At 45.4% G+C, this 24,034-nt stretch overlaps 1 long non-coding RNA gene across 1 annotated transcript; it reads right to left on the bottom strand.

Moving 5' to 3' along the window:
* Positions 1-10,663: 10,663 nt before the first annotated feature.
* On the bottom strand, positions 10,664-22,853 carry LOC123954982. The gene is made up of 3 exons (XR_006821203.1): positions 22,582-22,853; positions 18,312-18,387; positions 10,664-10,766 (listed from the first exon to the last, which is right to left on the bottom strand). It is a non-coding gene; the product is annotated as an uncharacterized LOC123954982 (long non-coding RNA).
* Between the last annotated feature and the right edge of the window lie 1,181 nt (positions 22,854-24,034).

Here is a 24,034-nt window from a genome sequence, read left to right as displayed (position 1 = left end):
AGGCTGCAGTTTTTAGCTCCAAAAGTCATTGCTATCTGCTAGGACTTGGATGGTTAGCTTCTGCTGCCTGCAGCTCCAGGAGAGAATCCAAAACCCGAGCATATGCAGAATATTTAAACTTAAATTGGGTATACTGCTGCTGCTAGAGTGGCATTGGTTCTGTGCTACGTTTGGCATTGAAATTTGCCATCTGTCCAGTGTAAGCAGGTGAGGCCACTAGGTGCCTGCTGCTCTGTGGTCCCACAGCTCTCCTGTTTGAGCATTGGAGTTTAGTGATTATTATGATATGACAACACTAGAGAAGAAAAAGGATTAATTGGGAGGGAATGGTGGAAGCATACGAAGGACTGTAGTGGAAGAGACAGATTATCTTGCAAGAGCAAAAATTGGGAAAGATCAGGATCTCAACCTTGGTTGCTTGTTAGAATCACCTGGGAGGGCTTAAAAATCCCCAGTTCAGCTGTACTCAAGATGAATAAGTCATCACCTCTGGGGAGGAAACCTAGACATCAGTAGTTTTAAAAGCTGTCAGGTGATTCCAGTGTGGAACCAAGGTTGAGAACCACAGCTCTAGATTCAGGAGGCTCGGTTCTAATCAAGCCATTTACGAACAGCCAGTGTGGTCTGGGGGAAGTCACATATTTACTTTCTCTTTAGTTGTCTTCTGAATGAAATGAAGGGATTAGTTCTAAATGTATTTGACCAAAAGCAACACAATTTTGACTCTCAGAGGCCATTTTGTAAAATGGTTTCCTAGATCTAGATCTAGATCCAGTCAAATAGCAATTGAAAGTCAAGTTGAGGTTCAAATTCTGAAATGTCTTTAAGTATCTGATTTGAATGTTGCTATCTACTTCAGATTCACCCTACAAACTCTTCCAGCAAAAGTCTGGTAAAAGAACCCAGATAACTTTCTAGGGCTTTCTCTAGTAAGAGGAAATGTTTTTCTCCCTCCATTCCACAAGACTTTAAAAGGAGGACAGTGGGTCTGTTTGTCTCACATGGCTACTTAGCTGAAAAATTAGGCAACTGTTGAGAAAGGTCACTAGGGCTTGCTATACTCCCTCCCTTTCTCTTCCCACATCTGGGGATAATTGCTATCAGCCAAGGACATTTAATATGAATCCATTTAAAAAGAGAATCGTGGTTTGGTAACAGGTGTTTTGGCGGGGGGAGGGAAGTTTGATTGAAAATTCATATTGAAAAATGATACTAAATGATATTAAAACATGTTTTCTTAAGTTTAACAAATCTAGGCTATAATTGCAAATGTGCACTGATTTTTTTTGCATTTTAAAAATTTTATTTTTTAAATTTAAATTCAATTAACCTATAGTATATTATTAGTTTCAGAGGTGGAGTCCAGTGACTCATCAGTCCTATAGAACACCCAGTGCTCATTCCATCATGTGTCCTCCTCACATCATCATCCAGTTACCCCAACCTCCCACTCCCGTCCCCTCCAGCAGCCCTCAGTTTATTGCACTGATTCTTAAAGAGTGAATTAGGTGTTAGTTACTCTTCTCAGCATACATTTGCTGACAAAATTATATACCATAGCAACTTTCATTTTGACTTTTAAAGCTCTGTCACAGAAGAGGTCTGGTTTTGGGGTTTTATTTGTTGCTTTTGCAAACTACTTAAGAGTTTGTCAATTTTTCCTAAAGCTTCCCTTTATCCCTTGATATTTAAGTCATTTTCTTCTGAAGGGCTTACATGGCACACCTCAGAGCTCTGTTTTTCCATTGTAAGCTGGTTTAAACAGGTCAGATCTTTATTTGTCAATGTCTTTGCTTGAGATGCAAGCAATTCTCCAATATTACTTTTGTCAACTTTGTGAAATCCTGCATCTTTTGCAAGTTTGGCAGTTTTACTGTACTATATTGGCTAAATTTTTTTAAAAGACTGATTCACATACACCTTATTGATAGTATAGGAGTGTTAGCTGAGAAACGTTTTAGTAGGGACCAATTTTATAAGTGATTTCTTTATTACAATATATTTTCATTACTTAACTTCCTAACTTCAAAGAATAGGATAATGAACCCTTGAGTAATTATAAATATACATATAAATAATATATCCCTATATATACACAAAAGAGGTAAATGTACACTGTAAAGTATATGCTATGTAATTTAAGTTATTGTAAGGCTTAGTTTTCTGAACTCAAAAACCTACCTCCCCTTACTCTACCACTGGCCATTTTCATAGATTACTAGACTGTCTTTTGTTTTTTCCTAAGTAGACTCTATACCCAATGGGGCTTGAACGCACCATCCCAAGATCAAGAGTCCCATGCTCTACCAACTGACCCAGGGAGGCACCCCTCTTTCCAGTAGTTTCTCTAGCTAATAACTGTGTCCTAAGAAACTGACCAGCTAGTTTTCATGCATTATAATAATGCTAATAATAATCTCTAACACTTATTGAGCCAAGGCTCCCTTCCAAGCACAATGCTGTATTTTCTTTTTTGGTATCTACAGCCACCTGTGACTGAAGTGCATAATACCACCTCCATTTTGTAAACAAGTTCACATGTGTGCTCTATTTTGGTAACTACCTGTCAAAAGAACTGGGAATGTTCTATAGCAGGTCTCCAGAGGTAGAAATCCCTTCTCCTTTGTCCAGTCTGAAAACCATTTCCCTGGCCCAGGATGGAAGATAAGTCTGTCCAGATAAGATAGATAGTTTTCTAGTCTACTCCTTTATCAGAAAACCCTAGACCTGGGTCGGACCTTCTCTGACTTCCCTCAGCCCCCTCCCAGCATCCTGACAGGTGAAATTCCCCCCCCCCCACCCCCGTTTCAACCCTTCAGTGCTCAGAGGCTCACACCTCCCACAACACTTTGTTTTTATTTTTATTTCAAAATGATTATAATTGTTCAGAAGTTTGGCCTTGGATCAAGTGGGTATCTTCCTGTAGCTCCCATCCCCACTAATCCCAGTTCTGCCATTGTGGGCTTCTTCCCCCATACAAATAAAACTCCGTTTGTGCGGGGATGCCCTTCGTATATTGAAGTCCCTTATCACCTGAACCATGGTGCGGAGCTTCCTGCTGTGTTTACACATCTGAATCACTTTTTTTTTTTTTAAGATTTTTTTTTTTTTTTTTTTTTTGACAGACAGAGATTACGAGATTACAAGTAGCCGGAGAGGTAGGCGGAGAGAGAGAGAGGAGGATGCAGGCTTCCCCGCTGAGCAGAGAGCCCAATGTGGGGCTCGATCCCAGGACCCTGGGATCATGACCTGAGCTGAAGGCAGAGGCTTTAACCCACTGAGCCACCCAGGTGCCCCTGAATCACTTTTTCAGTAGGCTGTAAACTTAGAACCAGAGCCTTTCTGGGCATTGGGCATCAATATGAAGGTGAATTAGGACCAATTAAGTAAAGGTTAAACACAGACCAATAAAGCACTTGTAAAAGTGTTTGCATGATCCTCCAAAACAAAGGGTGTTTCCCCCTCCCAACCCCCCACCCCCACCCCGCAACAACAATGTAAAAGGGTCTAAAACTGCTAATAGGAACGAAGTAAAGAAAGGTCCCAAGGTTGTTAATCCACTTCCGGGGCCTGACCCAGGTGTCCTTCCTAGGCTTCTTACAGCTGGAGATCTTCTGGGGCTGGGCTTCTGAATTCGCTTTGACAATGGACGTCTTTTTAAAGCAGAGGTTCTCTAAGAGATGGCACTTGAGTTTCGGTAGCTACCATCTAGATGCTTCCTTTTTAGAAATAGAAGGAGATCCTAACAGTGGAAGAAACAGCCTCTTGGCAAGTTCATTTCCCTGGACAAGGGCGGGAGAGGCTGGTGGACACCATGTGGAAGGAAGAAGGTAATCTTTTTGGTTTTCTTGTTTTTTTAAGTGGAAAGATGCTTCGAGGTTTGGGAGTATAGGGGCTTTCCTTTGTAGCCCCTGCCGTCTCGTCCTCCCCCCGCCCCCCCACGCTGAGGTTGCTCCACGGGTCCCCAGCTTCGTCTATTCCGAAAGTCACGTGTCCCATCCCCTCTATAGCCAGGTCCCCCAGATGAGGGTGCAGGACAGGAAGAGCAGGGGTGCTGGCAGAGGACTCAGAAAAGAGCCAGAGGGGAGAAGAGTGAGCACAGGGGCAGCTGTATGGAAAGAAAACACCAATAAGACTAGCACTTCTCTAAAATCAGGTTTCCGAACCCTACTCGTGGGTCCCAGATGGAACTCCCCACAAAAGCTCCTGAGCATCAGTGAAGTTCTGCCACAGGCATCCAATCCTTTGATGCTGCTTCTGGCTTTGGGAGAGAAGAGAAAAGGAAACTGAGAAGCTGGGTGTGTTGCTACAAAGGTGCATATGACAGAGACCATAGGCTACGGCACTGGACCCTGGGCTAAATCTTTATTAAGAGTATCTCCCTTAACTGCATTCAAGCTACCTGTATCCTCTCTCTGTACAGCAGAAGGAACTGAGACACGTGGAAAGAAATTTAAGAGCAATTCATGCACATTGGATTTGGCAACGATTTCTTGGATATGAAGCCAAAGGCATAGGCAACAACAAGTCTGCGAGTCATAAATCTGATAATGTCCAGAATATACAGAGAGCTCCTGAATCTCAGCAACAACAAAAAACCCTGATTAAAAAAACAGAAAAATACTCCAGCATTTCTCGAACGAGGATCCATGACAGACCAATAAGTACATGAAAAGATGCTCAACAGCACTAATCATTAGGGAAACGCAAATCCAAACCACAAGGAGATACCACCTCACATCCATTAGGATGGCTATAATTAAGGTAAAAACAAAAACAAATTAAATGTGGTAAAGATGTGGGGAAATGGGAATGCATGCACATCATCGGTGGGCAAGCAAAATGGCGCCGCTCCTGTGGAAAACAGTATGGTGGGTCCTCAAAAATCTGAAAACACTCACTACATGATCCAGCAATTCCACTTCTGGGGATGTACCCAAAAGAATTGAAAGTGGAGTCTGTAGGAGATATTTGTACACCTGTGTTCGTAGCAGAGTTATTCATAGTAGCTAAAATGTGGAAGCAACCCAAGTGTCCATCAACAGATGAATGGAGAAGCAAAATGTGGTTTATACATACAATGGAATATTATTCATTCTTAAAAAGGAATAAAATGGATGCTACATCATGGATGAAATTTGAAGGCAAATACTATATGATTCCAATTATATGAATGGTATGGACTGAATGTATCCCTCCAAAATCCATATGTTTGGGAACCTAACCCCCAAGGTGATGGTGTTTGGAGGCAGAATCCTTGGGAGGTGATTAGGTCATAAGGGTGGAACCTTCATGAATGGGATTAGTGCCCTTATAAGAGAGACCCTAGAGAGCTACAGTACCACTTCTGCCCCGTGAGGACAGACTGAGAAAATGACCATCTATGAAACAAAAGTGGGGATACACCAGACACCTAATCTGCCAACTTCATGGTTTTGGACTTTCCAGTCTCCGGAATCGTGAAAAATAAGTATTTGTTATTTCAGCCACTCAACCTATGGTATTTTGGTAGAGCACCCCAGAACGGACTGAAACAATGAGGTCCCTGAAGTAGTCAAACTTGCAGAGACAGGGGCACCTGGGTGGCTCAGTGGTTTAAGCCGCTGCCTTCGGCTCAGGTCATGATCTCAGGGTCCTGGGATCGAGCCCCGCATCGGGCTCTCTGCTTGGCAGGGAGCCTGCTTCCCTCTCACTCTCTCTGCCTGCCTCTCTGCCTACTTGTGATCCCTCTCTGTCAAATAAATAAATAAAATCTTTAAAAAAAAAAAAAAACTTGCAGAGACAGAGAATAGAATGGTTGTTGCCCGGGGCTGGAGAAGGGGAGGCAGCAGGATTCATTGTTTAATGGGTGGAGAGTTTCCGTTTTGCAAGATAAAAAGAGTCCTGGAACTGGAGCGTGATGATGGCTGCACACAGACATGAATGTCCTTAATGCCACCGACTGTACACCTAAAAATGGTTAAGATGGTAAATTTCATGTGTATTTTATCCAAGTAAAAGAGTGGGGGGGGGGAGAAGCATAACATTAAATGAATTCCAATATATATTAATAATCTAATAACTATTAATAATCTAATTACAGGGGCGCCTGGGGGGCTCAGTCAGTTAAGCATCTACCTTCCGCTCCGGTCATGATCCCAGGGTCCTGGGATCGAGCCCCACATCAGCCTCCTCACTCAGCAGGGAGCCCACTTCTCCCTTACCTGCCATTCCCCCTGCTTGTGCTTGTTCTCTCTGTCAAATAGATAAGTAAAATCTTAAATTAAAAAATCTAATTAATTAATTAATATAATACATCAATAACCATATATTAATAACCAATAAGTATGGATAATATCACCAATACTATGATTCAAGCTACTCTAATTTAATAATACTAATTGTCTACTATTACATATTAGTAGTTACTGTATTAGTGCTAAATTATTATTAATAATCTAATCACTAATACTATGATCTAATTTCTATTAAATAATTTTAAAGACAAAAATGAGTCATCCAGCTGGTCAGTGGATTTGAGCCCAGGCAGGCCGCCTTCTGCGCCCTGCCTGCCTCTACTTCCCCACCTGGCCTGGGGTCATGTGAGGGTTGTGGCCACTCCTAGAGGCTGGGTCTAATGCTCCCTAAAAGCTGGGTTTTGGGGATGCTTGGGTGGCTCAGTTGGTTGGGTGTCTGCCTTCGGCTCAGGTCATGATCAAGCCCTGCTTCAGGCTCTCTGCTCAGCGGGGAGCCTGCTTCTCCCCTTCTGTCTGCCTGCCCCTCTGCCTACTTGTGCTCTCTCTGTCAAATAAAGAAATTTAAAAAATAATAATAAAATCTGGAGTTTTTAGTCCTGATTAGAGCCATCAGAGCTGTCGTTCCCAAGCCTGAGTGCTCGTGAACCGCACTGGGGAAGTTCAAATACAGATTCCCGAGTTCTGGCCCTAAAGATCCTGATTTGGTAGCTCTGGGGTAGGACCCAGAATCATTAGTTTCCAAACACTCCTCAGGTGTTTTGGATAATCAGCCAAGTGTGGCAATCACTAGGCTAGATTGTTATGTGGCCTTTGTTATGAGCCTCAACTAATTCCAGGCACCTGCTTTTCTGGACTTAGATTCAGTTATGATCAGTTATGAAGTTGCACACCACACCAAGGTATAGCTCCAGAACTCCGGGGCTGGCGCTCAGCATTCAGTCCCTTGACAAATGTATATATATCGTGTCTGCCACGTGCCTGCACTCTGCCAGGAACGGAGACTGTTGGGAGGCAGGGTCCGTGCTCTCACGGAGCTCGTTGGCTGGCAGAGATCTATTAAAGCCCGCCTCTGCAGCCCCCAAACTTCCATTTCCACCAGCCTATGTTCCCTTGTATTTTGTATTTCCGGGCCTGCCAAACTTACCAGATCATAAACTTCTTTTGGAGCTAGATCTGTGTCCAATTCATTTGGAGGCTGTCATTTTCTCCTGGACACCCCCCCCCCACACACACCCCCAATGTCCACACCTGTTGTGAAGGCTTGCACTCAGTACGTGTCTGTTGAATAGATCCTTGCATGTCAATATCAGCAGATATTTACAGAGGACCTACTATGTGGCAGGCGTGGCTGCAGGTGCCAGGGCTAGGCTGGGGGCAACATTTAGCAGGTGTCCTCTCTAGGTTTGTGCAAGTGCAGAGCAGGGAACTGGACTTGAGAGCCTCCTTGAATGTGGTGCCCTGGGTGCCTTGCTTGCCACCCCCTTGTTTGAGCCCTGCTAGCTACTAGGGATACAGCCGTGAACAAAGCAGCCCGAGATGAACCGATCCCGGTCAACTCTCCGTTCCCAGGCTCTTTGCCAGGCTGTGCATGTTGCCCATCCTTAAGTCTTTTTCACTTGTGTGCCACCTGCCTTCCCACCTCAACTGAAGCCGTATTCTGCCCCATCCTTCTCTGCTCAGCCCACCTCCAAAGGCAGTCTGCCCAAGACAGTGTTCTCCAGAATCTTGTCCCTGACCACCTCAGTGGGAATCCCTGGTGACCCTTATTTAAAATGCAGCTTCCCAGGCTCAGCCATTGAGGGCGGAACTCAGGAGTCTGCATCACTGACACACTCCCTGGGGGGGGGGGGCAAGGAACTTTACGAGTTGGGGTGAGGATCTGAGCCCCCTCACCAGTTTGTTCAGTCAGCAATGCTAAAACTGACTAAGAGAAGGAGAAGACGGGGAGAAGGGCATCTTAACGTGCTTCTGTTCCTCTGCGATTCTGTTTGCCAAGGCAGGAAAGGCAGGCACAGGGAGGGGGCAATCTGAGCGGCATGCTGGCCTTGACTCTGGCCCTGTGGAACTCTACAGGAGGACCTTCTCTCAGCTCTGTCTTGCCCCTTAGCTCTGCCCCTCCAGGCCCGGCCCCCTCCTCCTTGAGATTCTCGAGTTAGCTCCTTTACCTCCCCAAAGAGGGAGAGGCTGCACTGCCTGTAGCTTTGGAAGGTGGGTCAGAAGTTTCTGCGGTGCTGGGTAGGAGCAAGTTGGGTAGGTAAGTGCCTGGGTGAGGATCTGAGAGCCCCAGGGCCCACAAGGAACATGGGAAGGTCTGGAAGTCTGGTCGCCCCTGACCTCCAAGGCAGGCACCGATCATTTTTACCTGCTTCACGTAGTACCCTGCATGGATGCCCGTCACGGTATCAGATGCATACCGGTTTTTTGTTTTTTAAGAGTTTATTTAGATATTTGAGAGAGGGAGAGGGAGCATGTGCACAAGTGGGGGGCAGAGACCGAGGGAGAAGCAGACTCCCTGCTGAACAGGGAGCAAGATGCGGGACCCCAAGACCCCAGGATCGTGACCTGAGCTGAAGGCAGACACTTAACCGACTGAACCTCCCCAGCGCCCCCAGATGTATACTATTTAATGGCGATCACCTGAATGAAATAAATCAATTGTGTGGTTACCAGTAAACCCGGTTTCCAGGGTGGGGCATACCTTTGGCTTTCCCAATCCATTAGCCCCATGGCAAGTATCAGCTGCAAGATTCCTCTGGCTGTCCGGCCACACCCAGCTTCCTCCGAGAAGAGTTCAGGAGTGAAGTTTGACTCTGGTTTTGAAAGGGTTCAGGCAGGGAGATGGAGGACCCATCAAGTCCAGCTCAGGACAGAATTCTGGGTCACCATCCCAGTGTCCCTAAATGCCAGGTCATCGATCTAGGGCTTCCAACAGCAGGCCATTTGAGTTGAATTGATTAATAACCTATTTATTTGCTTGTAAGGTTGAGGACAGTGGTTTTCAAGCTTTCAGGCCCATCAGGATCCCCTACGGAGCTTGTTGAAACAGGCGCCCAGCTGCACGTTGGAATCTGGAGTGATAAGGCTTCGGAACTGGTCTTGTAATAGCTCCCCAAGCAATTCAGCTCCACACGCGAGTCTCAGAACCTCTGCCCCATTGGTTTCTTTATTAAAGCCAGGGTCTTTATTAAATTTATTAAATTGTTCCTTTATTGAAGCAGCGTGGGAGCTGCCTCACCCATGGCCTTCTCTTCAAGCGTGGTGGTTTGTACTCCGGAGACCTGGTTAAAATGGAACTACCTTTCCCAGACCCCCTTTCCCATATGGGAAAGTTCCCATAAGGCAGAGTTGGCGGCTGGAGGGATTTGCGCAGCATCGGGAAGGTGAACCGGAAGCAGTAGCCATTACTCTTGGAAGGTCATCACGGTTAGATGGGATGACAGGCAGACACCAAGGGGTCAGATCCACGCTTATCCTCACTCTCTTCCGCTCCACATCCAGCTTCTCTTACCCACTGCTGACTTGAGAACTGACAGCAGCCCCAGACACTTCCTCAGATGCTCAGTGACAGAGCCACAGAGAAGGGACCCACACAGGGCACAGCCCCCAAAAGTCCTCCCACAGGCTTCTCCTTGTGCCCTCCACAGTGGTAGGTCGATTCCGTTTGTCTGACTGACTGCTTGGCAGTTCTCTTTCACCCTCAGGCCCTCTGGAGTGGTCACCTCTCCAGCTTCTCCTTCCACTGAGTTAGGCTAATGCCTGTCCTAAATCCCTTATACCAGAACCCACAGCTTCTGCTTCTCTGAATAAACCCTGACTGACCAGTCAAGAAATGCTTGGGAATCAGCCTTCCATGTAGAACCAAAGAAGTGTGTAAACATCCACTTACAGCCAAAGGATATTAAGACGTGTAGACACCATGAAAACAGCTAAGAGGTAATCCAATCATTCCTACCTTCCAGGATTATAGGGCAACTGAAAGATATAGTTCCCTTAGGTTCTCTGCTGGCAAATACAGGACTTTGGGCAAGTTAGAAAAAGGTGACCTCTTTGGTCAGAATTAGTAAAATCAGCCTTTTCTTCCTCCTATTTCTCCCTTTAGCCAGTTCCCCTGTGCAAGCCACAACCTGCACAGCTGTTGATAGTGGCCCTCGGTACCTCCTCTGCCCCTTAGTGCAGAGTCCAGCCCCTAACTGCTTTCCTAGTATCATCAAGCACAGACAGGTCACAAAACCACCTCACCAACAGGCTTCGGGGAAAGATAGGGATTTGTTGTACAGCTGCACATTTTCACTGTTCCCAGTGTTGAGGGCAGCCATTCTTTCCTGACCACCCATGTGACCAAGTTCTGGAAGGATCCTGCATTTCCCCTATCATAGCCCTCACTATACTGCAGTGTGACGATTTATTTGATATCTGTCTTACTCACCTGCCGATAAGCAGGCACCTTGAGGACACGGTCTCTGATTTGGTCACCTTTGGATCCCCAGTGTCCAGTAGAGGACCTGGCACAGAAGAGCATCCAATGAATATCTGTGGACAGAGTTCATGAGTCAAACAGAGCTAAAGGAAGTCTCTTGTCTTCCTCTACTCCCTTCAGACACCAGTCAAAAGTCCCAGGTTGTCACTTGCATATCTGACCTACTGGCCATAAATCAGGGGTTCCCATGGCCCTCTCCTCAGGTTTGAGACTTTCTCACAGAACTCAGGGAAACACTTACATTAACTGGTTTATTATAAAGGATATAAAGAATATAGATGAACAGCCAGATGAAGAAGTGCATAGGGCAAAGTCTGGAAGGATTCCTAGGGCAGGACACTCTGCTCCCGTGGAGCTGGGCCATCTCCACAGGGTGCCAGCACATGGAAGTGTTCACCAACGCAGAAGCTCTCCAAACCTCCCAGTTGAGGGATTTTTATGGAGGCTCATCACAACATAGGCATGATGGATTATTAGCTCCTCTCCACCCACTCTCCCCTCCTGGGAGGACAGGTGTGGGGCTACACGTCCCAAGTTTCTGATCACGGTGTGGTCTTTCTGGTCACCTGCCCCCAGCCTGAAGCTCTCCGGGCGCTCACCAAAAGTCACCTCGTTAGAACAAAAGATGCTCCTGTCCCCAGGAAACTCCTAGAAATTGAGGAGCTCTGTCAGGAGCTAGGGTCAAAGACCAAATAGCAGAACAAAAGATGTCCTAGCATCTTTATCACTCAGGAAATTATAAGGGTTTTGGGAGCTTGGTGTCAGGAATTGCAGACAGAGGCCAAATATATATTTTTTTATTATGTCATGACAGGCCACATATGGTTCTAGAGCTGGGACTTTTTTATCATGCTATGTCCTCATTTGAAAGGGTCTGGAACCAGGAACCAGATCTTTGCCTCCCTTTGAGTATGTGACTCACACACAGAAAAACAGGCCAATTACTGGGCACCATGGTCTGCTCTGGTCTGAAGCCTTTGTTGGTACTTAGTTAATCTTGACCAATCACAGGCCACATCAGGGTTGATACACATGTGATGTAAGAGCCCCCCCACATTCCATTCTCCAGAGCCCATGATTGCTAATCTATTATGGCCCTTAAACCTTCTCAAGACAACAAACTCCTCAGGTAGTTACTGCCTATGGTTCAGAGTTGCTACAGTAGATAAAAAGCCATTCTTCATCCGTGGGCAGCCTCCAAGGGCTGTCTTCCTGTCATCTGGGCCATCCAAGGCATTAGCTGTTTTGTTTACAGGGAGGTCTTCCCCAAAGAATACCAACAAGTGGGATGCCTGGGTTGCTCAGTGGTTAAGTGTATGCCTTTGCCTCAGGTCATGATCCCAGTGTCCTGGGATTGAGTCCTGCATCAGGCTCCCTGCTCAGCAGGAAGTCTGCTTCTCCCTCACCCACTCCCCCACCTTATGTTCCCGCTCTCACTGTCTCTCTGTCAAATAAATAAAATATTAAAAAAAAATACCAACAAATGAAGCAGAAATTAAGTCATACATAAATGGCCCCAATTTATCCAACTCAAGTAACCAATAAATGAATACAGATAAACCATTTTTTTTAAAGATTTTATTTATTTATTTGACAGAGAGATCCCAAGTAGGCAGAGAAGCAGGCAGAGGTAGAGGAGGAAGCAAGCTCCCTGCTGAGCAGAGAGCCTCATGCGGGGCTCGATTCCAGGACCCTGGGATCATGACCTGAGCCGAAGGCAGAGGCTTTAACCCACTGAGCCACCCAGGCGCCCCCAGATAAACCATTTTTAACCCAATCAACTGGAAAAGGCAAAAAGATGGCTTTGTGAGTATGATATGCTGCGATTTTAAGATGGGGGTTGGATATGGAATCAACTGCTTGGGCACAAGTCTGGCCCCACTGGGGGCTGTTTCACTGCAGAGGCCTCCCCTCCCCACATGCAGGATGGTTTGTCTTGAATCCAGCTCAGCTGTTAGGGGTCTCTAGACTCCACCCACCTCCCTGCTCTGCGGTTGCCTCACATTAGCTGCTGAGCTTGGCATCTGGCAGCAGTCGAACCCTCAGTGTGCTATCAGGGGAAGCCAGGAGAGGAGGAGGAGGAAAGATGTGGTGCAATGGAAGGAGGTGGAAGGGAGGGGACACAGCCACTTGTCTTCTTGTTCCAGTTCTGCCACTTAGAAACCACATGACCTAGGAGGAGTCAATAGTTTGAGCTTCCATTTCCTCATCTGTGAAGCAGGCCAGGGAAAGAGTAATTATTAGTTGCTTAAATGCATCTCACTGGAATATTAAGACCATGAAGTCAAATTAAAATGGTTGACACGAAAGTGTTCTAAGTTAGGGAAGGGAAGGCTTTGTTTTGTCCACTACTTTAGAGCACGGAGCCTGACCCATAGCTAGTGGGGTGTTCAGGAAAATGTCTGTGAACAAAAAATCATTCTCTCCTGGAGGTAGAGGGAGGAATAGGATTAGGAAGGAGCACGTGGAGACTTCAAAGGTGGAGGTGATGGTCTATGTCTCTGCTCTCTGGAGGTTACATGCTTCATTAGTACTCTGTGCGTTTGCATGTTAAATATTCTTTTGCATGCAAAATTAAACTCAAAATGGACTAAAGACCTTAATGTGAGACCTGAAACCATAAAAGTTCTTGAAGAGAGCACAGGCAGTAATTTCTCTGACATGTGCGATAGCAATATTTTTCTAGATATGTCTCTAGAGGTGAGGGAAATAAAAGTAAAAATAAACTCTTGGGAGTACATCAAAATAAAAAGCTTCTGTATGCAAAGGAAACAATCAACAAAACTAAAAGACAACCTACTAAATGGGAGAAGATTTTTGCAGATGACCTATCTGATAAAGGGTTAGTATCCAAAATATATGAAGAACTTACACAACTCAACATCCTAAGAACAAATAATCCATTTAAAAATGGGTAGAGGAAAAAAGATGGGTAGAGAACACCAATAGATGTTTCTCCAAAGAAGACAACCAGATGACCATCAGACACATGAAAAGATGCTCAACATCACTCTCATCAGGGAAATGCAAATCAAAACTATAATGAGATATCACCTCACACCTGTCAGAATGGCTAAAATCAAAAACACAAAAACCAAGTTCTGGCAAGGATGTGGAGAAAAAGGAACCTTGTGCGCTGTTGGTGGGAGAGCAAACTGGTACAGTCATTGTGGAAGACAATATGGAGTTATAGCAACAAATTAAAAATAGGGGCTCCTGGATGGCTCAGTCCGTTAAGAGGCTGCCTTTGGCTCAGGTTATGATCTCAGAGTTCTGGGATCGAGCCCCTCATCGGGCTCCCCACTCAGTGGAGAGCCTGCATCCCCCTCTCTCTGCCTGCTGCTCTACCTACTTGTGCCCTCTCTCTCTCTCTCTCTCTCTGTGTCAAATAAATAAATAAATAAAATCTTTGAAAAAAAAAACAACTGGGGCGCCTGGGTGGCTCAGTGGGTTAAAGCCTCTGCTTTCGGCTCAGGTCATGATCCCAGGGTCCTGGGATCGAGCCCCACATCAGGCTCTCTGCTCCGCAGGGAGCCTGCTTCCTCCTCTCTCTCTGCCTGCCTCTCTGCCTAGTTGTGATTTCTCTCTGTCAAATAAATAAAATATTAAAAAAAAAACAACCAAATTAAAAATAGATCTACCCTATGATCCAGTAATCACACTACTGGATATTTACCCAAAGAATACAAAACCACTAATTTGAAAGGATGTATGTACCCCTATGTTTATTGCAGCATTATTTATAATAGACAAATTATGGAAGAAGCCCAAGTGGCCATCAACAGATGAATGGGTAAAGAAGATGTGATACACACACACACACACACACACACACACACACAAACTCACACACAGTTATAAAAAAGCTATAAAAAAGAATGAGATCTGGCCATTTGCAACAACATGGATGGAACTAGAGGGTATTATGCTAAGTGAAATAAGTCAGTCAGAGAAGAACATACCATATCCTGTCACTCATGTGTGGAATTTAAGAAACAAAGCAAACAAACAAAGGAAAAAATAAAAGAGAGAAACAAACCAAGAAACAGACTCTTAACTATAGAGAACAAAAACAGACAAATAGAGGGGAGGTGGGTGAGGGATGAGTTAAATAGGTGGTGGGGACTAAGGGCTGCACGTGCGATGAACACTGAATAATGTACAGAATTGTTGAATTACTATATTGTACCCTTAAAACCAATATAATACCGTATGTATGTTAACTACACTGGAATTAAAATAAAAAACAAAAAAATATTTCGCATGTGTATTCAACATTTCATTAGGCACTTAAAACATTAATGCAAAAAAGAAAAAAATACAGAGGGAAAAAGCCCTATGAAGCACCTTGCCACAAGAAGATAGTATTATTATAAGTCTTGGTGTTGCTTCTGCACGAGCATTAAAACTGTTCCCAATGACCTCACTTAATTCATCAAGGTCCTATATTTGGGTCAAGTATTGTTAAAAGCAGAAGAATGCATGGAAAGTTTATATCAGAAACAAAGACTTGGCGAGATCTACTTTTTAAAGAGTGCTATTTCCGCTAATGTATCTTGTTCAAGTTCACTTTTGAAAGCTGGCTTTCACCTATGTGTGGGCCACACCTGTGCCTAGTCAAGGTAAAGTGCAGGTAAGATGTCATGTCTTTGCTTGTGCAGTGCCTCTGTCTTGCTTCACCTTGCTAGTTCCTGCATGTCATTCAAGACCTACCCCAGGTGTCATCCTTTCCAGAAAGTTTCTCTGAATCACCCATTGACATCCTGCCACCTTCGCACATCTATCGCCGTGGCTCTCAATCTGGGGTGATTTTGTTCCTGAGGGGACACCTGACAATGTCTAGAGACATTTTTGCTTGTCACAGCTGCGTCGGGGGTGGACGGTATACCAATGGCATCTACTGTAAGGCACAGCCCAGCCAGCCCCGCGACAAGGAATTACCTGATCGAAAATGTCAGTAGTACCACTCTTGAACCCTGCTTGACAGTATGAAATTTTTTCTGTGTGTCTTACTGAGAATCAGGCTCACCGTGGACATCGACCTGGTCGATTTAGCCTTTCATCCACAGCACCAACACACTGCTTGGAACACACACACACACACACACACACACACACACACACACAAACAGGCAAAGTGCTTTGGAAGAACTGATTATTAGGTTAAGCCAAATGAAGTTGTTGACATTCTACCTTTTTGACTGGAAAAGCAGACATTTTGTGTGATGCGTTCACAAATGTGGTTTAACCTAAATAATTTGGACTGGACTGGGGGTGGCGATCAGACTTCCCCAAGGAGGAGAGACGCTGGAAGAACTTATTCCAGATCTTGCCTCCTCTGCTCCTCAAAGTCAGCACCAAATTTTTTACTTTGTCCTTGTACCCATTTTACTTCTTTGTAGTGTCTCCCCCGACATCATACTTCTCAGGAGAGTACCTTGTGTGTATGTATGTATATACATATATATTTATTTAATTTTTTAAAAAGATTTTATTTATTTATTTGACAGAGAGAGAGAGATCACAAGTAGGCAGAGAGGCAGACAGAGAGAAAGGAGGAAGCAGGCTCCCTGCTGAGCAGAGAACCCGATTCAAGGCTCGATCCCAAGACCCTGGGATCATGACCTGAGCTGAAGGCAGAGGCTTTAACCCCCTGAGCCACCCAGGCACCCCTATTTATTTAATTTTTAAAATTTATTTGACAGAGAGAGAGAGAGCACAAGTAGGCAGAGCGGCAGACAGAGAGAGGCAGATGCTGAGCAGGAAGCCGGATGTGGGACTCCATCTCATGACCCTGGGATCATGACCTGAGCTGAAGGCAGACACTTAACCGACTGAGACTCCCGGGCACCCCGAGAAAACCTTGTATTTGGAGGGCACTAGTAATTTTTTGTTGACTAGGGTTCAGGTAAACTCTTTTTACCTCAAGTTGGTTTTTTCACTGTCGTTGCCCTTGAGCCCCAGGGAACCCTAAAGAATGGTGTTGACAGGCACAAAGTAAGTAGTTTTCCTGATAGCAGTATGCACAAGAAAACATACTCCCGGGGTATCATCCTGAACCACAACCTGTCAGAGGAGCCAAAATGGAATCTGTCAGGAGCTACAAGCCCAGAAGCATGGCTGGTGGCCATCTGTATGGACATGTGACCCTGGCGTGTCGGGCAGCCCCACACATACCCAGCGCACAAGCCTTGGCCACTAACTCACCTCGTGTTCTGGAGCAGGTGGTGGAGGATAAACATTTCAAAGTTGGACTCAGAACTTGGCACAGTCCCACTTTCAACCACACGCAAGCCAGAAAATTCTGGAAAACTGAACTGTTTATAAGGGTCAAACTTCAGTAAGTCTGATAAAGTCTGGCTCCAGGTACCCATCCCATCTTTTGAAAGAATTGCCCAGAAGCTCGTGGCTGACTGGCTGGATGTCATCAGGGGCGTCCGGTCTCTGCTTGTGTGGAATCTGGCTACTCAGACACGGCCCCACAGCTCAGAGGCTTGCAGCCAAGAAGATAAGCCCAGGGTAGCCCTGTAGGCTATCCAACCATCTGCCAGCTGGACTTACTCTGGGCCACTGGTGACCTCTGCAACGACACCAGACACCAGTAACAAAACAGCCTGGGATCCAACATGCTTCTCCTTTCCTTTCCATGCAACTCCTAGAGAGTAGAGATGGCTGGGTCCAACCTCCTCAAAGCAGCAGTAACCCCAAAGACATTCATTCATGGGGATCTTGGTTGAGGCTTGAATCCCATTCCAATCAGATCTTGTAGTCAGAGCCATGGATTAAAAGACTTGATTCTAGGGGCACCTGGGTGGCTCAGTGGGTTAAAGCCTCTGCCTTCAGCTCAGGTCATGATCCCAGGGTCCTGGGATGGAACACCGCATCGGGCTCTCTGCTCAGCGGGGAGCCTGCCTCCCCCCGCCCCCACGGCCTGCCTCTCTGCCTACTTGTGATCTCTATCTGTCAAATAAATAAATAAAATCTCTAAAAATAAAAAAAAAATTTAAAAAGACTCAATTCTAGATTACATAAAGCAAATTCTAAGTGTAGAGGATTGTTTTAAGGAAATGAAGAATTCAGACCATGATATAACATTTCTTTAGCTATTTTCACCTAGGTAGATTTTTTGTTTTAGCCCTGGTTTGTGGGGAAAGGATCTGGAGATACTTGATATGCTGATGTTTATGAGCTCAGATTCTTTGAAATTTATCTGTGAGACTTGGTGAGGTAATAGGGTTTCCACCATTTCCTTAGGGAAACTTCTGGAGCCCTGTAAGTTTCCAGCATTTGTTATTGTAATCTCACTGTCCTTCAGATTTAAAAATGCTGTAACTGTGGTGATTGCTTTGTGTGGACAGCCCTTCCCAAAGGTACCCCCTTCCTTCCTTTTATTTTTAAAGATTTATTTGAGAGAGAGAGCGAGCGAGCTTGAGTGGGGGGAGGGGCCTCGGAAAAGGCAGAGAGAAAATCTTAAGCAGACTCCACGCTCAGCATGAGCTTGACATGGGCTCGATCTCACGACCCTGAGATCATGACCTGAGCCAAAACCAAAAGTCAGGCACCCAACCAAATGAGCCACCCAAACACCCCAAACTTACCTACTTTCTATTTCTTCCTATGGAGTATGCTCTTGGTAGAACTTGCCACTGCTTCTTTATGATGAGGGGATAGTTTCTGTAAAATTAAATTAAAATACTAATAAGGAAGACTTCATTTTTAAAAATATTTATTTATTTGAGAGAGAGCATGAGAAGGGGAGGGTCAGAGGGAGAAGCAGATTCCCTGCTGACCACAGAGGCTGATGCAGGCCTTGATCACAGGACTCCAGGATCATGACCCGAGCCAAAGGCAGACGCTGACCCAACTGAGCCACCCTGATGCCTGGAAGACTTCATTTTAAAGATTTTATTTATTTATTTGACAGACAGAGATCACAAGTAGGCAGAGAGGCAGGCAGAGAGTGAAGAAGAGAAGCAGGCTCCTTGTTGAGCAGAGAGCCTGATGTGGGGCTCAACCCCAGTACCCTGGAATCATGACCTGAGCCAAAGGCAGAGGCTTTACCCATTAAGCCACCCAGGAGTCCCTGAAAGACTTCATTTTAACTTGTGTTTTTGGACAGAGTGAAATACTCTTCTTTGGTATATAGAAGTTATTGGTTATACCATAAAGTAATTGGTTCTACCATTTGGTATAACCATACTCTTCTTTGGTATAACCAAACCTTACCAACTGATAAATGGAGCTTCATTCTTAGACACTGCAGGTTAAAGCCCCCAGTGTTTCAGGGTGCCTGTGTGGCTCAGTCAGTTAAGTAGAAACTCTTGATTTCAGCTCCTGTCATGATCTTGGGTCCTGGGATTGAATCCCATGTCAGTCTCCACACTCAGCGGGGAATCTGCTTCAGAATTTTCTCTGTCCCTCTGCATTGCCCCCAAAATGAAAAAGTAAATCTTGAAAGAAAAAAAAAAAGGCGCCATTGTTTCAAGGGCAGGGGCCATACCTGTTTCCCTCTTGCTCTCCCATTATAGCAGGTATCATAAACATTTGTTAAAGCACTATGTGTTCCCAGCATCATTTCTAGCTTTCACCTTTTTATACTACTATTATAGTAAGTCTGAAACTTATAAAGAGTTCAAACCCGTAGTTTGACAAGTAAAATTAAATATCTTTCATGTTTTGTAAAGTTTTCTGAATTAAGCAATGTCTTACAGTTAAGGGAATACCTTTTATATAAAAAAAAAACTTTCTGATTTATCTATACTTGAGGCTCCTGAGAATCCTATTTGATCATGTCCAGAGTCTGCTGCAATTAGTATTTAAAGCATGTTCTGCAAAGTTCACCGGGATAATGGCAGTGGTGTGCTAGAGGTAGCTCATATTAACTCTCAGGAGTCAACACGGTGCCATCTCTTCCCACCTCTGTGCCCAGTGACCTCACACTGGTACCTTGAAATCAGCCTTGGAGGAGTATTTACACCAGAGAAATTGGAAAATGCTACAAATCAGGGCTTTCCCTCACTCTGGGAGAGCTGTTTTTTGGACATTTACTACTGGGGCGCCTGCGTGGCTCAGTAGGTTAAGCGTCCAACTCTTGGTTTGGGTTCAGGTCATGATCTCAAGAGGGTGAGATTGAGCCACGAGTCAGACTCTGTGCTCAGTGAGGAGTCTGCTTGGATTCCCTCTCTCCCTCTCTGTCTGCCCCTCCCCCAGCTCACACACACACACACACACACACACACACACACACACTCTCTCTCAAAACAAACAAACAAACATTTACTACTATCTCACTGAATACTTGTCTCAAATATATAACTGTGGTTATGTTTCCCATGTCACGATTTTTAAAATTTGTTTTCTCATTGTAAAAAGCAATATATGCATGCATATTAGGTACCTCGAAGCTTGTTAAAAATAGATCTGCCAGTATAGTGGTTTAAATATGAAAGAAATTTGGAGTGCCTGGAGGGCTCAGTCGGTTAAGCATCTGCCTTTGGCTCAGGTCATAATCCCAAGGTCCTGGAGCCAAGCCCCTGCTCAGCAGGGAGCCTGCATCTCCCTTTCCCTCTGCCTGCCACTCCCCTTGCTTGTGCTCTCTCTCTCTCTCTCTCTGTTTAATAAATAAATAAAATCTTTAAAAATAAATAAATATGATGGAAATTTGATTTTTATTTTCCTCAGGTAAAGGTCAAGAAAATAGACTCCCTAGATTTGATAAGGTAGCTCTCTTATCTTCAATATACTGCCTTTGTCTCTAGGTCCAAGGTGGGTGCTTGAGTTCTTGCCATCAGGTCTACATCCCAGCAATCCAGAGGGAAAAAGGTTAGGGTAACATCTATCCATTCCTTTTAAGGACATGGCCCAGGATTTTTCTGCCCTCATTCTACTGGCTAGAACTTAGTCACATGGGCGTACCTACTACCAAGGAGGCTGGGAAGTACACTCTCTAGGTGGGCTCCCACATGCCCGGCTAACACTTGGGATTTCTATAAATAAAGGAAGAGTTGGAGAATGGGTATTGGTGGCCAGCTGGAGTGTAAAGAATTCAAGTGATAGGAAAAGGCAGACGGTGAGAACTGGTATCCTCCCCTCCCATTCTAGCTTCTGGTCTTCCTTCCTACAGGGAGTTTTGGGAAGTTTCCTATGCATAGAATAGCACTGTGTATATATTCTCTCTTGGGAGACCACCTACCCCTAAGGACTCAGGTGTCTCAGTGACCTGAGTCTTAACCCCGGGTTCCACAGCCGACTAGCTGTGCACTAGCACACTGGCGTCCAAGTGTGAACCTGGACGATATATTTAACCACGGTGCTGCGGTTTCTCCATATATAACACGGAGATCATAGTTGTGCTTACCTCTCTGGGTTCCTCTGAGGACCAGATTATGATTATATACTTGGTGTTTCAATCAGTTCTTAACACATAGTAAGCACTCAGATGTGGGGTGTTATTATCATTATACTTGTATCAATTTAATAACATGGATATTTATTTACTTAAAAATAACAGCATGGGTTTTATTGATTTTATTAGTCTCAACTTGATGGTCTCCTTGGCACTTTTGCTCAGAAGATTTATCTACTCTCGTGATAGAAGAATCAGGTAGCTTCTGGAGTTAGAAGACTTGCGTTTAAACTCAAAAGCCATGGGTATTAATTAGTATTTGAATCCATCATTTAAACTCTCTGAACCTGGATTTTCTAATTTCTAAAAGAGGAAGAATAACATGCACCTCCCAAGGTTGCTGTGAAGATCAAATAAGATCACATATATGGGAATCGGTCACAACTGCTCAACACTGCATATTGTCATCCACAGCCATAGTGTGTCATTATTATTCCATACCAAACAAGAGAACTGTCAAACTGGGAAGGATTTTGGGGTGACTTGGTCCACTAGCCATGTGGTTGAGATCAGAGGGTAGACCTCTCGAGCACCCGCTCAGCCTACCCAGAGGCAGCTCGCCAGCAGGTACAGACACCTCGACAATACCTGGTGAATCGGTTCTTCCCCATCTCCCTCCATGGCCACCTCTCCAGGCCCGGCCAAGCGAACACCATCTCTCACTGGGACTAAAACAATGGCCCCTGAAATGGTCTCCCCTGTTCAGATTCTGCCCCCAAATCCACCATCCTTCACACAACTGTCAACCGTCTTTTAAAAAACAAAGCAAAAGGTCTGATACTCTCCGACTCCTCCTCCTAAGAACATTTAATGGACTTCCACGAGGTAGTGAGTTAGGCTCGGGAATGACCCTCCATGGTCCATTCTCTAAGACTCCTGAAGTATCAAAGTCTCTGGCGGGATAAGGAGTTGTGAGGTAGACCCAAATCCGGGTAAAACTGGAAAGCCGGAGTGCTAAACAGAGGATGGGGGTCACTCTTCTTCTGAGGAGATTTGCCATAACCAGTCAAGTCTGTAGCACACACTAGAATCTGGCAATGATATTCAAAATGGCATCAACACAACCACACCCGGGCCAGATCTGGCCTTCAGACTGCCTGTATGCTGGGGGTGAGAGGTGATGGCGGCTGGTGCTCCCCAAAGGCCCTCAGCTTGTGCTTATTCACGTGGCATGCTCCTCTGACTTTGACCCTCACGCTTCCCCAGGCCCCTGGCTGTGGGCTGACTGCCTAGGGAGGCTTCCCCTCAGCCAGTGAGAGAGTTATAGCGGGAGAGAGTTACAGTTCTCTGCCTTCTCGGTGTTCTTGAGTTCTCGGGTTTCTTGGCTCTTCCACATTACCTGAGCCATTTTTCTGTGTTCAGGCAAGGTGCCCGATGCCTCACAGCTTATGATGCCTCTGCACTTTTCAGGAAGCGCAGGTCGGGTCTGTAGGGCACATCCTTGGCTACCTGGGGTCACTTACCAGGGGCAAGGAGCGGGATGGCAGCAGAGACCTGAGACGCCCCAGCGGGCAACGTCTATGTTCACTGAAAGGCTCAGGGCTTTTAAAGTCGGAATATTAGTGTTCCAGTTTCTTGGTACGCCAGCTTCACAGAGGGTAAGTCAGGCTCCTGGATGACAGGAAAGGACAGAATTCCAAGAAGGAAACAGGGAAGGTCTGGGAGGCAAATGGTTAGACATTAAGGGTATGGACTTTAGGACGCAGAGCGGGCGAAGACCGAGTCCTGGCTCTGCCACTTGACCACAATGTGGCCATATTCCCAAAGTCTTGAAGTGCCATTTCTTTCCTCTGTAAAATAGGGAAAATAAAATATTAGGTTGAATGACATAAAATGGCTTTTCTGTAAGTCAAATGGTCAAATACTGGTGATTTCCTAGAGGCTTAACCCCATATGGTCCCTACCTCACAGGGTTGCTGGGGATGAAAGGAGATCACTTAGGAAGAGGGCAGAGCACAGGTTTTGAGGACTATTTGAGTAGGGAACTGAGGGATGTGGGAAGCAAGCCTGGCAGAAGGAATGGTAAGTGCAAAGCTCGAGAGTATTCCCACAGCTGCAAGGGAACCGGTGCAGCTGGAGCCTGTGAGGGCGGGGGGGGGGGGGGGGGGCAGAGTAGGAGGGGGTTCAGGACCCAGGCTGGGCTGGATCACCGGGCGCCATGTTGGTCCCTGGGAGCCGGGCGTGTGTGAAGCCGAACGATGAAAATAAGAGCTGCTATGTGTTGTGATTTATGTTCTGCACATTCGTGTGGTCTACAGCCAGTGCTCAACAAACAGAAGGGAAAGAAACTAAGGATGTAGATGGCCTATAGATGAAGGAGAGAAGAAGAAGAAGTAGCAGTAACTCTAAATGAAGGGGCTGGGCTGCACAAGCCAGGACTTTCTGCGGAGGAGCAGCATCATGCGCTCCTGGGTACTGCAAATAAGGACCTTCGTGGCCCTGGATGCAGAGACCTTCCCTCTGGGCCCACGATGAACAGGCATGTCATGGTACTTGACTCATCCCTCACTGGAGGCAGGCCAGGAAGTCGGTCCCAAGTAATGTAAATTTGCTAAATGTAAATTTATCACTCTTAACAGTTAAGCATACAGGGTCTGGACTCAGCTGTACTAGCTACTAGTTATGTGACATCAAGCTGATTATTTAAACCCTCTGAGCCTTGCTTTCTTCTTCTGTAAAATGGGCAGAATGGCGTCACCTACCTCAAAGAGTTGCATGAGGATTAAATGAGATAACTCAAGCAAAGCAGATAGTAAGCACCCAGTAATTACTACTATTTCCAGATCAAATATATGGGATGTCGGTAAAGCATCTCCAAAGATGTTCCAAGCCCATTAAACGGTACTTATTGTAAGGGACTCATATGAGACACAAATTCTAGGTCAGAAGAAACCTAACAAACACCTCTAAGGTCCA

The sequence above is a fragment of the Meles meles genome, chromosome 1, assembly GCF_922984935.1.
Source record: "Meles meles chromosome 1, mMelMel3.1 paternal haplotype, whole genome shotgun sequence".
In the NCBI taxonomy this organism is placed as follows: Eukaryota; Metazoa; Chordata; class Mammalia; order Carnivora; family Mustelidae; genus Meles; species Meles meles.
The sequence above is the reverse complement of the archived record's forward strand: the minus strand, read 5'-3'. Positions and strand labels throughout refer to the sequence as shown.